At 34.8% G+C, this 15,189-nt stretch overlaps 1 protein-coding gene and 1 long non-coding RNA gene across 7 annotated transcripts in view; one reads left to right on the top strand and one right to left on the bottom strand.

The window, feature by feature from the left end:
- Positions 1-15,189, bottom strand: part of LOC143228975 (XK-related protein 6-like) — a 103,301-nt gene that overhangs the window by 28,964 nt on the left and 59,148 nt on the right. The window lies entirely within an intron of this gene.
- LOC143228982 (uncharacterized) overlaps positions 4,160-15,189 on the top strand; it is a 44,905-nt gene continuing 33,875 nt past the window's right edge. For 3 of the 6 annotated variants that reach the window (XR_013015594.1, XR_013015593.1, XR_013015595.1), the window contains exons 1-3: positions 4,160-4,383; positions 4,503-4,552; positions 12,185-12,299. This is a non-coding gene — a long non-coding RNA (uncharacterized LOC143228982). The remainder of the gene's footprint in view (positions 4,384-4,502; positions 4,553-12,184; positions 12,300-15,189) is intronic. The other 3 variants (XR_013015592.1, XR_013015589.1, XR_013015591.1) reach the window with 1 other exon arrangement.

Here is a 15,189-nt window from a genome sequence, read left to right as displayed (position 1 = left end):
TCACGGGTATATGTCCCGCGGTTCCCCCAGTGGTTTAATGATATGTCAGAAGACTTATAACGTTAAAATAGTGTTTTGATACTGCGGTACGCACTTCACATGCAACTTTACACTTATCAACAAACAAACACGTGATTCTGCTCTAACCATCAGGCCATTTCAACCCTCAGTGCTAAATTACAGCCATCTGGCCACAACAGTCCCCTGGCGATATATTAGAATCAGATTTAAATAATTGATGAGAAATGTGTATGCTTGCGTAATGTCGAAGAAAAATTGTATCACTTAATAAAATAGGTTTTTTTTTTTGAATTTCGCGCAAAGCTACTCGAGGGCTATCTGTGCTACCCATCCTTAATTTAGCAGTGTAAGACTAGAGGGAAGGCAGCTTGTCATCACCACCCACCGCCAACTCTTGGGCTACTCTTTTACCAACGAATAGTGGGATTGTTTTAAAAACAACAACAACAAAAATACACAGTTTTAAGACATCAAGATAAAAACTCCACTCTGGCTGAATTAATAGTAGTTCTTTAAAACCGGTGAATGACAAGATCAACGTTGGTTGTTTGTTTGTTTAGCGTTTTGGTAGCGTAAAGCAGCTAGGCTCTCTGCTCCAAGTAAAATGAAAAACAAACGGGACATTTCTATATTGAGCTATAGCTGTATTCTTCTTTTAAGGGTAGTGTTTCAAACAACAGTACAAAAGTTTATTCAGTGTGCAAAAAACACACGCTAATTTAGGCTTACTGAAAGCATTTCCGGTTCGTTGTTGAAAGCCCTATTTAATATGCTTGCAACTAGAAGTTATGCCATGCTTACTGCAGACTAACTTCCTTGATTCTTAGCAGCACAATCAATACCACCGATACGTGTTAATTACTTCCTATCTAAGTTTTCTAACAGCCCGTCACCGAACACCATGATGGATGGATACTATTGTGAATAATAGTTCTCGGCACCACGCGGCGCTGAACTTTCTTTATTCGCGTGTCGATAAGTTGATAGATTATTTTTTACTGAACGCACTTAATCAGGGCGTGGCATTGAGAAATGTATGATTCTACTGCATGAAAAAGGCTTAATGTCACTTTGATTAAAATAAAGAAAGGAACACAGTCCTTTGTGAGTCATTTACTTAAACTGGACTGTCAGAATATTCGAGTTATAGTCAGTTGGTATTATTAAATGTACGAGAGTTGAAAAAAATCAAACAAAATGGAAGGTGTACACCCCCTTTATTCAGATATTAAACAGAGCAGATTCTCAGTTGGGTGTTCAATACATTATTCCAATGAATTCATAGAGAGACAGGTAATCTGTAGTAGTTAAACGTAAGCTGTATTTTACGTTAGTTCTTGAGTAACATTGGAAATAAATGTGACTCAATTGATTTTCAAAGAGAATAGATTGTAGAAGTTGCAAGAGAACTTGTTTGTTTATTGAATTATACACAAAACTACACGAGGGCTATCTGCGCTACATCTTCTTAATTTAGCAGTGATAGACTAGGAGAAAGGTATCTAATTAACTCCACATACCGCTAAGCCTTGGACTACTCTTTTACCAACTAACAGTGTGCTTGACTGTTGCATTATAAGGTCTATAAAGTTAACAGGGCAATCATATTCACAGATTGCTATTCAGGTTTCCTAACCACCATAACATGCCAGGCCCCTGCAAGAGGAACAGTACCAAAGGTTGTTACAGCATTAATATTATCCAACAAGTTTCCCCAGGTTCATATAACAGTAGTTCGAAGATCATCATAGGCTTTATTTAACATTGTGTCCTCGAGGAAGGAACCCTAATTCTTCAGCTCGTATTCTACGATACTTCAGTTTGTTTTTGTTTTTAAGTTTGCATGATGCTCCACGAGGGCTATCTACGCTAGTCGTTCCTAATTTAGTAGTGTAAGAGTTAAGAGAAGGCAGCTAGTCTACACCATTCACCGCTAACTCTTGGGCTACTCTTTTACCAACGAATAGTGGGATTGACCGACACATTATAACGCCCCCATCTCTGAAAGGTCGAGTATGTTTGGTGTGACTGGGATTCGAATCGACGACCATCTGATTATGAGTCGATCGCCCTAACCATCTGGCTATGATAGGCCTACAATACCTCAGATACCCCACTATAACGCGACAAAGTAATTCTAATAACCAAAGTAACCACACCTTATTAAGTCGCTTCGAAAAGGCGTTTCTAATTTTTTTGCCCAACCTTTATCCCATGCTGGCTCTCGACAGTAAGTTTCAGGGCTTAAAATGCTAACATCAACCTCTGCTTAAAGCACAGCGCAGATAGTCCATTGTCAGAACTTAAAGTAAATCAAACAAGGATGTGAAATTCCAAAACATTCCTTTTCACAAAAACTGAAAACACTTGAAAAACTGAGACTTGCAACAAATGAGCAAGGCCTACTTATATAAACATAAATTTAAAGATTATCTTTGAAGTAAAAAATAGTGGAAATCAACCAGAAAATATCGTTAGAACAGAACAGTTGCAGCTTTTGATTGGATTAGGATCCCGCGCATGCCCAATCACCTCTTCTTATAAAAGAAACATTATATAAAAACAATAATTATCGAATTGAATTGAAATAAATTTACATCATTCATAAATTAAAAGGTAAAATATTATTCATCTGCATATCTTAGAGTAAAGATTGTTTTTAGAGGAGGTTTTAATAAGTTAGCTTGTAAGCCTACTCATCGTAGTCACGTGACACTATAATTTTTTTTTTTAGTGTAAATACAAGTTAATTAAATACACGTTAATTAAATACGACACTGTTGATATTCTTCAAAATTTTCAGTTCGGAGCCGTGTGTGCGTGAAAAGAGTCACAGTTAAACTGATCTATGCGGTTTGACAAGAGTAACTTAAGAGTTGGCGATTGGAGGTGTTTGACTTAGGGACCACTAGTGCAGATAGTCCTCGTATGACTTTACGCAGAATCCAACAAAACATACTTTCTGCTTTTTTCAAACAGGGCTTAACTTACGATCAGGATATATATATGTGTGTGTGTGTATACATATCTGTTAAGGACTAATATCAATTATGTTTGAATCTAAAATAATAAAACATACAAACACAACTACGAGATTTATCTGATAAAATTCTTGTATGTTGTACTTTAGTTTTTATTTTGTAAAGATAAACATATAGTTACACTGAAAAAGAACAGAAATGCATAATTTGAACAGCAGAATGGGAAAAGTTGTTTGCAATTTTTCTGTTTCCTAGGCAACCGCAAAGTGTACTGGTGAGTGTTAACATATCATAAAAAAGTGGAACTTGGTTCTCAGAAAATAGCAGTAAACATCAAATGTTAAGATATTATCCCATTTATTGACATTGAACCATATAAGAATTGCTTTATTACAAACTACACAATCAAGACGAGACTTCTGTTTCCTCGTCTCGTTAGTTTGATTTCGTCCAAGGTTAATCACGCCAATTATAAAAATATCGTCCGCCAGTGGGACAGTGGTAAGTCTTTGTATTTGCAACGCTAGAATCAGGAGTTCGATTCCATTCAGTTGACACAGCAGTCCAAAGTGGCTTTGTTATAAAAAACACACAAATTAAAATATCCTTTTCACTAAACCCTAAAGACCTAATATACGTAGAAAATATAAAGTAATTCGTTTTTCCTTAAAAATAGTTTTTTAAAACTTAACACTATGATAGTAAATTCAGCCTGCTATTGCTTTTCGTTTCTTCAAACTTGTAATGTCTAGTTGACATCTAGTTGACCGCGATCAGAACAAGTGGTCTCTGTATAGAACACATGTAACGAAAAGTATACGGAATTTCTGTATTTCGAGCCAAATAAAAGGTAATTAAAAAATTTGGTTTTGGTAGTTTCGGATTGTAAATTATCATCTTCACTGGTTTGTCTTCTCAAATTGTCTTGACTTCCTTGAATAAATTACAATTTTCTTCTGTATTTTAAACTTGAAAATACGTTTACTTTTCTTAGCGCTGAATAACATCCTGAATAATACAGTAACACAAAAATGAAAACACAGGTCTTCGGTTCTGAGACTGTTTCGTAATTACAGGTATGTAAATCACGTGACAGTGTACTACCATTATATTCATAAAGAAGCACGTGAACAAGGCAAGTAGATGTCTCAGGGCGCCAGGGATTTCCGATGATGCTTACAAAGCAGTCAATAAAGTATGGCATTTATAGCAGAGGCACCATAATGAGCACTCAAACTCTGAAAACAGGTTTAAGTAGTTCGGCTGCTATTTACAAACCGGAGGACATTAAATTACAAGTTTTATGACAACTCTTCACGGGATGGAAGAAACAAAGAATAGTGGATGATAACCTGTTTTATAAATATTGTTTCAAAGAAAGGTAAACGTGTATTTTGATTATATATTTTAAAGAATCTATCTAGAGAAACAAAATTTTAGATTAATGTTTCGTAGCGGTTGGTGAAAGAAATTAAATATAATTTATTTTATGTTTTACAGAACCAAAGAAACAAAAATATTGTACGTCTCTCCCCCCAGGTGGTCCAGTGGTAAGTCTGAAGTATTATAACGCAAAAAATTAGGTTTCGATACCTTAGGTAGGATTAGCATAGATAGCCCAATGTGAAGCTTTGCGCTTAACAACAAACAAAGGATATACTAAAAATAAATATAAATATTTAATGTTATTTTTAATGAGGCCCGGCATGGCCTAGTGCGTAAGGCGTGCGACTCGTAATTCGAGGGTCGCGGTTTCGCGCCCGCGTCGCGCTAAACATGTTCGCCCTCCCAGCCGTGGGGGTGTATAATGTGACGGTCAATCCCACTATTCGTTGGTAAAAGAGTAGCCCAAGAGTTGGCGGTGAGTGGTGATGACTAGCTGCCTTCCCTCTAGTCCTACACTGCTAAATTAGGGACGGCTAGCACAGATAGCCCTCGAGTAACTTTGTGCGAAATTCCCAAACAAACAAAAAAAAATTTTAATGAAAAAATAGTAAAATATTCTAGTATACTTGAGTAAAGAAACACGTTATTCTGATATAATAGTAGCTAGGCCTACAATGATTTATAAACGCAGGGAAGAATTCTATTAATAGTGGAACATTTTATATGTGCAACAGAACAGTGATCTGTCTTCTTTAGGTAAATTCTGTCAAAACATGTAGTAGGTTCCACTATCAACCCCACCAGTAACCCATCAGTAAGTCCGCGAATAACACTGCTCGAAACCGGGTTTCAATACCCGTAATAGGTAGAGCACAGATGGACATTGAATGGCTTTGAGCTTAATTAAACAAACCAACAACAAGTAAATCATGAACAAACCCCACCCCTTGTTTATAAATCGTTGTTTGCATTGCTATGAACTATTTAAATGATGTCGTTAAAAATGAATGTTATTTAACAAGTAAAAAAAAAGTCAAAACACAAATTGAAACTACCTATATGATGCCAGCACAATCGGTGTCGAAGAACAAACGTGACTGTTTTTAAATATTTCCTGATCTTAAGAGGTCATACTTCACATCTTGCAGCTCCTTATTTTGTAAAGGGGTGACCTGAACACTTGAAAAGAATGACGAAGTGGCTGGACCCAAGTATTAGTGAATTATAAACAACCGACGTAAAATCAAAGATACTGTATGATTACCGACGGTTGAGGCCCGGCATGGCCAGGTGGTTAAAGTGCTCGACTCGTAACTTGAGGTTCGCGGGTTCGAGTTCGAATCCCGGTCGCACCAATCATGCCCGCCCTTTCAGCTGTGGGTGTTATAATGTGATGATCAATCCCACAATTTGTTAGTAAAAGAGTAGCCCAAGAGTTGGCGGTGATGACTAGCTGCCTTCCATCTAGTCTTACACTGCTAATTAGGGACGACTAACGCAGATAGCCCTCTTGTAGCTGTACGCGAAATTCAAAACAAAAACAAACAATACGATACTGACGGTTATCTGGATTTATAGCTGATATGCGTTTTTTTTCCAATACAAGAAATTTCAAACATTTAGTAAAAATGAAGAAATTAGGTTTTTATATTATTAATATGAAATTAATTTGATAAACTTTTAATCGTTTCTGTAGCGGTTGAATTTTTTTCAATTCGTAGAGATCCACGGATAGTGAGACCTTTATCAGAAATCACTTTAATTTAAAAATGAAACTCTTTACCATTACCTAATTAGCATATTATCCTTCATACATTTTACGTTATTATTTATTTATGGTTGTCAAACTTACTGAGGTTCTAGTAGTATTCTCACCATAACGTTGTAATTTTTTTCCTTCTTTAATTTGATTTTTTTTTCAAACTAACTAATTATGCTATTTTTGATGACAGGCTTCACGTGCGTTGTCCCACGCTTTAGTGTATTTTGATATATTTTGAGCACGAGCAAATTCAGTTTTGTAATTAAATACAAATCAACTTTAAAGTGTGCCTATTGTGACCGTGTCTCATTAGTGAGGCAGGTGCAGATCGCCATACCTGGCATCCACATTGTGCGAAGAAATTAGTTCGCTCTAGAATAACAACAACATTATATTAATGATTTCAAAGGATAATTTTCTATGTCGGCGTTATATTCAAACACTTCATACACGCGTTTCAAATTTGTTCTATGTTGCCATATTTAGAATAAAACAATTGTATTGTAGATAATATATTGCAGTGATATCAAATTGAGAACGAATATTTTAGTATATTGTACATTTTGTTCCATGTCGTGATATAATACGTATAGTTCGTATACAAATTTAATTAATTAGAAAAAACGTTATGTATTTTTTTCCCAGGTTAGAGAAAATATTTCAGATAATAAACAACGATAATGGGTAAAACATTTTGAATAAAGTGAGAAATTAAACGGATGTTACGTAATTCAAATGTTTGTTGTTGTTTGTTTGAATTTCGCGCAAAGCTACTCAAAGGCTACCTGCGCTAGCCAGCCCTAATTTTGCGGTGTAAGACTAGAGGGAAGGTAGCTAGTCATCACAATCCACCGCCAACTCTAGGGCTACTCTTTTACCAACGAATAGTGGAATGGACCGTCACATTATAACGCCCCCACGGCTGAAAAGGCGAGCATGTTTGATGTGAGCGGGATGCGAACCCGGGACTCTCAAGATTACGAGTCGCACGCCTTAACCCACTTGGCCATGCCGGGCCTAATTCAAATTCTATTGACGAGTTAGTTTCATTCAGTTGCACTAGTTATCATTAAATACTTGTAGTTCATCAAGCACGAGACTTTTTATACTTAGTTTTGATTTCTTTTTCAGTAGTTGTGGTGCATCGCGGAGAAGAATTCCCCGGATGCAACAATATATATAAAATGGGTGATTAACGATCTGAAAACAGATTAAAATATTTTTTGGTTTAGCAATTATATACATCATTACCTCTGCTTAACCTGCACGTGTAGGATCACTTCTCATCCAATGAAATCACTTTGAAAATAGAAAAAAGAAACAGAACGTTAAATATCCTAAAACCTTTAGATTCAAAGGTCAAAACATCTACATGTATACATAATAACAGAAAGGAAAAAAACCCTATATGTATACATAATAACAGAAAGGCAAAATACTTATATGTGTACACAGAAAGGAGAAACACCTAAATGTATACATAATAACAGAAAGGAGAAACACCTAAATGTATACATAATAACAGAAAGGAGAAACACCTAAATGTATACCTAATAACATAAAGGAAAAACACCTGTATGTATACATAATAACAGAAAGGCAAAATACTTATATATGTACATAATAACATACAGGCAAAAAAAAAAAAACCCTAAAAAAAAACTAAAAATAGCGGAGTTCAAAAAATTCCGAATCAGCCACGTCTACTGCTGTAATTGGTTAGCCATAAACTTTGGTTCCTTCACTTAAAAAAACAAAACAAATAAAAACAACAAGAAACGTATTTTGTAGTGCGTTTCTTATCACAGGAAGTCTGCTATTTAGATATATCTTGACATAGTTACTGTTAAAGTATTATCGGGTGATGTATAATTAATATTAAAGTATTATAGGACGTTGTGTAACTAAACTATTATTGGGTATTGTATAATTACATCCTCCGTATTATAGATGTTTAATTGCTTTTAGCTATAGGTGTTGTATAATCTACAGACTTACAATGTTGTATAATTACTGTTAAAATCAGCGGTTATTGTATTCCTATCGGTGGACGTTGTATAACAAACAGATGTGGCTTCCTCCGCTAGAAGAAAAGACACACACACAATGCTAAAATACTGTTGAATCGGTATTAGCAGATGTGTTTGCTAGAAGACAATTACTGTTAAAGTATTATAGGGGTGTTTTACAATTACTGTTAAAGTATTACAAGGTGTTGGGTTATTAAACCCAAGCCATACTCTTCGTTTTGGGTTTTAAACATTTTTCGTGGCAACTAAAAGCGCATGTAATTAGTAGCTATAGTTCAACTTAAGACAGTTTTTTGTATTAGTAAAACAATCTGATTTAAATATGTATTTCAGATCATCAATGAAATTTATATTTTATTTCAGATTTCTAAATAAGTTTACTTATTTCTGACCAGTTTGAAAGTCAGCATCTCGTGCTCCTTTGGTTAACTGAATATTTACTTTCCTGCAATCGTCTGGTTGAATGAGTTTTTATCTGAAAATCTGACACCCTGATTGAGAACATTTTCACGAGTTTCTCAAATCATGATTATAGGATAATGGTAAAAGTTACCTTTTGGCCAAAAGCATTAGTGTTTATCTCTCAGATGGAAAAAATGATATTACATTTGAAAGTATGATTAGACATATGGATTATTTGTATAACTTTATAGTTATAGAGATTTCAAAACAGCTACAAAGTGAATAATTTAATTTGGTTTGTTTAAAGGTATCTGTAGTTAAAAAGTTGAGCGTATCACATGATTTGATGAAAGAAATTTCTATTTAGTTAAAAATAAATAAAGAGTGTTACTTGGCTTGTTAGGGAACATCTACATCGAGTGATAAGTGTTACTTGGTTTGTTAGAGAACATCTACATAGAGTAAAAAGTGTTACTTGGTTTGTTAGAGAAACTTCAGTATAGAGTTAAGAGTGTTACTTGGTTTCTTAGAAACTTCTGTATAGAGTGAAGAGTGTTACTTGGTTTGTTAGAGAAACTTCTGTATAGAGTGAAGAGTGTTACTTGGTTTGTTAGAGAAACTTCTGTATAGAGTGAAGAGTGTTACTTGGTTTGTTAGAGAAACTTCTGTATAGAGTGAAGAGTGTTACTTGGTTTGTTAGGGAACATTTACATCGAGTGATGAGTGTTACTTGGTTTGTTAGGGAACATCTATATCGAGTGAAGAGTGTTACTTGGTTTGTTAGGGAAACTTCTGTATAGAATGCAGAGTGTTTCAGAGTTCTGTATAGAGTGAAGAGTGTTACTTGGTTTGTTAGGGAACTTTTACATAGAGTGAAGAGTGTTACTTGGTTTGTTAGGGAACATCTACATCGAGTGATGAGTGTTACTTGGTTTGTTAGGGAACATCTACATAGAGTGAAGAGTGTTACTTGGTTTGTTAGAGAAACTTCTGTATAGAGTGAAGAGTGTTACTTGGTTTGTTAGAGAAACTTCTGTATAGAGTGAAGAGTGTTACTTGGTTTGTTAGGGAACTTCTACATAGAGTGAAGAGTGTTACTTGATTTGTTAGAGAAACTTCTGTATAGAGTGCAGAGTGTTTCTTGGTTTGTTAGAGAAACTTCTGTATAGAGTGAAGAGTGTTACTTGATTTGTTAGAGAAACTTCTGTATAGAGTGCAGAGTGTAAGTTGGTTTGTTAGAGAAACTTCCGTATAGAGTAAAGAGTGTAAGTTGGTTTGTTAGAGACTTCTGTATAAAGTGCAGAGTGTTTCTTGGTTTGTTAGAGTGAGTGCAGAGTGTTACTTGGTTTGTTAGAGAACATCTGTATAGAGTGAAGAGTGTTACTTGGTTTGTTAGAGAAACTTCTGTATAGAGTGAAGAGTGTTACTTGATTTGTTAGAGAAACTTCTGTATAGAGTGCAGAGTGTAAGTTGGTTTGTTAGAGAAACTTCTGTATAGAGTGAAGAGTGTAAGTTGGTTTGTTAGAGAAACTTCTGTATAGAGTGTAGAGTGTTTCTTGGTTTGTTAGAGAAACTTCTGTATAGAGTGCAGAGTGTTTCTTGGTTTGTTAGAGAAACTTCTGCAGAGTGAAGAGTGTTACTTTATTTGTTAGAGAAACTTCTGTATAGAGTGAAGAGTGTTACTTGGTTTGTTAGATAAACTTCTGTATAGAGTGAAGAGTGTAAGTTGGTTTGTTAGAGAAACTTCTGTATAGAGTGAGTGTTACTTGGTTTGTTAGGGAACTTTTACATAGAGTGAAGAGTGTTACTTGGTTTGTTAGAGAAACTTCTGTATAGAGTGAAGAGTGTTACTTGGTTTGTTAGAGAAACTTCTGTATAGAGTGAAGAGTGTAAGTTGGTTTGTTAGAGAAACTGATGAGTGTTACTTGGTTTGTTAGGGAACTTTACATAGAGTGAAGAGTGTTACTTGGTTTGTTAGAGAAACTTCTGTATAGAGTGCAGAGTGTTTCTTGGTTTGTTAGAGAAACTTCTGTATAGAGTGAAGAGTGTTACTTGATTTGTTAGATAAACTTCTGTATAGAGTGCAGAGTGTAAGTTGGTTTGTTAGAGAAACTTCTGTATAGAGTGCAGAGTGTTTCTTGGTTTGTTAGAGAAACTTCTGCATAGAGTGAAGAGTGTTACTTGATTTGTTAGAGAAACTTCTGTATAGAGTGAAGAGTGTTACTTGGTTTGTTAGAGAAACTTCTGTATAGAGTGAAGAGTGTTACTTGGTTTGTTAGAGAAACTTCTGTATAGAGTGCAGAGTGTTACTTGGTTTGTTAGAGAAACTTCTGTATAGAGTGAAGAGTGTTTCTTGGTTTGTTAGAGAAACTTCTGTATAGAGTGAAGAGTATTACTTGGTTTGTTTATTTAAGACTGTGAGAACAACTTTATTAAAAGGTTGTTTCATCACGGTGTCAAATATTTAAATTATAGAACGTATTTATAATGAAATGTTATTCACCTGATAAATGAACTATTTCTGAATTTCGAATATAACCGCCAAATAATTTTGCAGCTACTTCGTAAAACATTGACAACGTAAATGTATTACACAGCCGTGAGCTCGTGTTTTCAAAAATCAATTAATGCATCGGTGACGTAAACGTAAGATCCCATATGTATTCACATACATCCGATTTAATTAATTATGAATCAAGTTAGTGTGAATAACAAAAAAAAATGTTTTAAGGGAGTCAGTGAAACATTAGTGTAAATATAGGACCAAATGATTTACAGAACGAAAAAACGAAATAACTCACGAATAGCAACCACGTAGAATGTTTCTCTCACATAGGGTTTTAAATAAAACACAAATCTTTCAAAAATATGTTTCTAACCTTTTGTTTTATCACGGGTGAAACTGTACGGATTTATATCAGTAATTGTCTGTAAACAAATTCGTTTGTCTCGAAGTTTCAGCGAGTGGTTTTTCATTCTCCATCTATTACTACTGACATTCATTGTGTGAAAAGCCATTCGATTTAAGCAACGTGTGTTACTTCAAACGGATTTGTTTCTGATAACTAAGTTCATTACACTTATTACTCCTTTGGCTTCAAATATTTTTGTTAGTCTTTCGGGAACTTTAAATCAAGTAAATTAATTGCAATTTCCGCTTTAACAGTCCACTCCTTTGTTATTCACTCTTAACATTTACGAAACTGTGAAAGGACCAAATGCATTTTTAATTAAGCGGGAAAAAGACTTTTAACTTCTGTTCTTCGCTGTGCAAACTCATTTGTATGGAAACTTTTAAAGTAACTCAATTCCTTCGAGTGTTCTTTTTAGGATAAATGTTAAACATACTTACAACGTTTTACATTTAAAAGCCAGAGAGATTTTTTCCCCACCTCCTTTTTTATTCTTCAAAATCTAATTACTTTTCGTGTAAAAGTGTTTTGTCAAGTTGAAGTAGAAAATTTTATCGAATACGACTGTAATACGAGCCTAAACCAAAACAGCGATTTCATAAAAACTAGTCCTACAAAGTTTGTCGTTTGCTACCTTCTAATAAACAGACTACAGCTGTGATAATTAAAAATTTTGTCTCTCCTCTCCAGTGGCACACCGGTATGTCTGCGGACTCAAACTGCTATTAACCGGATTTTGATCCCCGTGGCGGGTAGAGCACAGATAGCCCATTGCGTAACTTTGTGCTTAATTCAAAAGAATCAGGTAATATTATTTTATCTCATACAACCGATTAAGTTCACTTAATATTTTAATTATATTTTATTTTTTACAAATTAGAGGGCGTTGTAGCCAATTAGCTTCACATTTCTAACAGCTTTCCTGCCCTCACTGAAGTAAACAATATGTTATCTTGTGAAATTCGCTTGACAAGCTAATCTTGCATTAAAATATATCCCTAACACAGTTTTAGTAATGAGAGTGTTTTTCATCTCGACTAAAATCGCTTTTTTGTTTATAGATTAAACAAAGTAACTGCAGGGAAATCAAAACATTTCATTTCGCTCTACAATAGCACAGCGGCATGTCTACGGACTTACAACACTAGAAACTGGCTTTCAATAGCCGTGGTTGGCAGAGCACAGAAAGCCCAACGTGTAGCTTTGTGGTTACTTACAAACAAACAAACTTTTCACTTTATTAACTTTCTAAAATATTCCAAATAATGGAAATCTGATATTTATTTAATGAAAAGCCACCTTTCGAAAGCGCTCGGGTTATAGGGATTTTATTAATTTCTGTCAAGACTTCTTAAACCAACGTATTTTTTTTACTAAAATCATGAATATTTATTTCATAATTTGTTGAATTTAATAATACAAATTTGTTTTTATTATAATAAATGAATCCTTCAATTTACTAAAAGAAAGGAGATAAACGTAACACAAAGAACCATATGTAGTTTGTATTCTGCAGATAAACATGACACAAAGAACCATATGTAATTTGTATTCTCCTATGGCACAACTGTTACAACATGTTATTAATAGAAATAAAAACACAGCTATATTAATGTGTTAGCGTTATAATGTGACGGTCAATCCCAATATTCGTTGGTAAAAGAGTAGCCGAAGAGTTGGTGGGGGGTGGTGATGACTAGCTGCTTCCCTCTAGTCTTACACTGCTAAATTAGGGACGGCTAGCGCAGATAGCCATCGAGTAACTTTGCACGAAATTCAAAAAACAAACTCCTTAAATTTATGACATATTTTCAGTAGTTCATGGTTTTACAAAGGTGATTTAAATTATTTCATGTGGGGGCCGACTGAATTATTACGCCTTGTAACTTAAAAGGTTGAGCAACATTTGGTTTTCTTTTTTAATATTTGCCTTTATTTTAGCTGTATAGATATACTTAGTTGGGATGCTATATATGTCATTAAGTTGCAGCCTCTATGTGGGTTAAATTATTTTTCAGTAAACAACGGATAGTACACACACGGATCGCTCGACAATATACTTAACCTCGTGTAACATGTTTTGTTTTTACACTTTACTATAAGCCTTCCTTTTGTTGTTGTTGTAATACCAGTAATCTCACTAAAATCTCAAAATATGTTTATGCCATGAATTATTCATGATTAACGACGCGTTTTCAGTCCTTGCTGGGGGGAAAAATTGTGTTGGATTTTTCAGTGTAAGCCTTCCTATATGTCATAGGTTTAACAATGTGAAAAAAAGACAATTTGTTTCCGAGTTTTATCCTGACGAGATCCTAAATTCAATGTATTGTTAAAAGGAGACATCGTGTCTCGGAAAATGACGTATGTATCAGACAGAGACAGCGTACTTTTGTGAACGTCTCAGTATGTCAGATAATTTTTCACATGAATAGTTTGGATTTAGTTCATGTTCGTTCAGCATGCAAAAGGTCAAGACAGATGAAGCTCAGATAGCGGAAACCATTTGGACGTGTAGGTCATTCTTATCAGAAACTTATGCACATTTCCTACGTACATTGTCTTGTTATCCTTGTCTGATCTCCTACATTCACGAAAAGATGTCAGAGAAACGCATTATGTGGAAACGTCTTAAGATAGCCTTACAAGCATACATTTCTCTAAGACTGGGTGTCTACAGTCCAAACAGAGGTTTTGCCGAGAAAGCGTTTCGGTCATTTCTGATGATACGTTTCTCATACCATTATGTGTAAGCCTTACTAAAAAGATTATTCATAAATTGACAAGTGACTAAGAAAGAAAGCGAGATTCAGACTTTGGTATTTCGTTGTAGAAACAAATGTTTGTAGAAAATTTCTTTAATTCAATCCAAGAGCTTTTGCTACCATCACGATGTTCCTCCAAGTATTTAACTCACTAGAATGTACACATTTTCTATGAGTTATCCTACTTGATTTGGAATTCTCATAAACGCCAAATACTAATGAGATAAGCACGTCTTTAAACAAAGTTTATATACATCAATTGTTTGTTTGGAATTAAGCACAAAGTTGCACAGTAAGCCATCTGTGTCCTGCCCATCACTGGTATCGAAAACCGGTTTTTAGCGGTGTAAGTTCGCAGACATACCACTGTGCCACTGGGAGCACAAGTACTCAATTGTATACTTGGGATTTCCCTTGTATCATAGACTGTTTGGGATCTTATTGACACACCTAATGTAGACATGGTATAAACTTCTGTTTGAACTTTCTGTGAATTTCTTAATAAGATGATTTTTCTTCCAAACAGTACGTTAACAAAAGACACCCATCCGCCCAACTTGTATCTTATGATTACAAATATTTATACTGAAACACACCACGTGCCAAAACCTACCGTAAATAATGTCTATGAAATAATTTGTCTGTTGGATTCTGCGTGAACCTACATACAAAAAAGACTATCTGTACTAACCGTCGCTAATATTAAAGTGACGCAGACCAGAGGCAACGCAGATAGTTAACACCATCTACCAGAATACTGCAGCTTGAATGTTACTCTGATGATGCACTCGTGGCCCAAAGTGCGGAGTGCAAAATTTATTTGATTATAATAATTTCTTTACAGGCACATTAAAAAAAACGATGACAAATTTATTTTGTTTGATAAAGTGGAAGATAAAGCCCTGATTTTTTTTTTTTTTCAATTAAGGG

This window comes from Tachypleus tridentatus, chromosome 1, assembly GCF_004210375.1.
Source record: "Tachypleus tridentatus isolate NWPU-2018 chromosome 1, ASM421037v1, whole genome shotgun sequence".
Lineage (NCBI taxonomy): Eukaryota > Metazoa > Arthropoda > Merostomata > Xiphosura > Limulidae > Tachypleus > Tachypleus tridentatus.
This window is presented reverse-complemented; position numbering and strand designations above follow the sequence as displayed.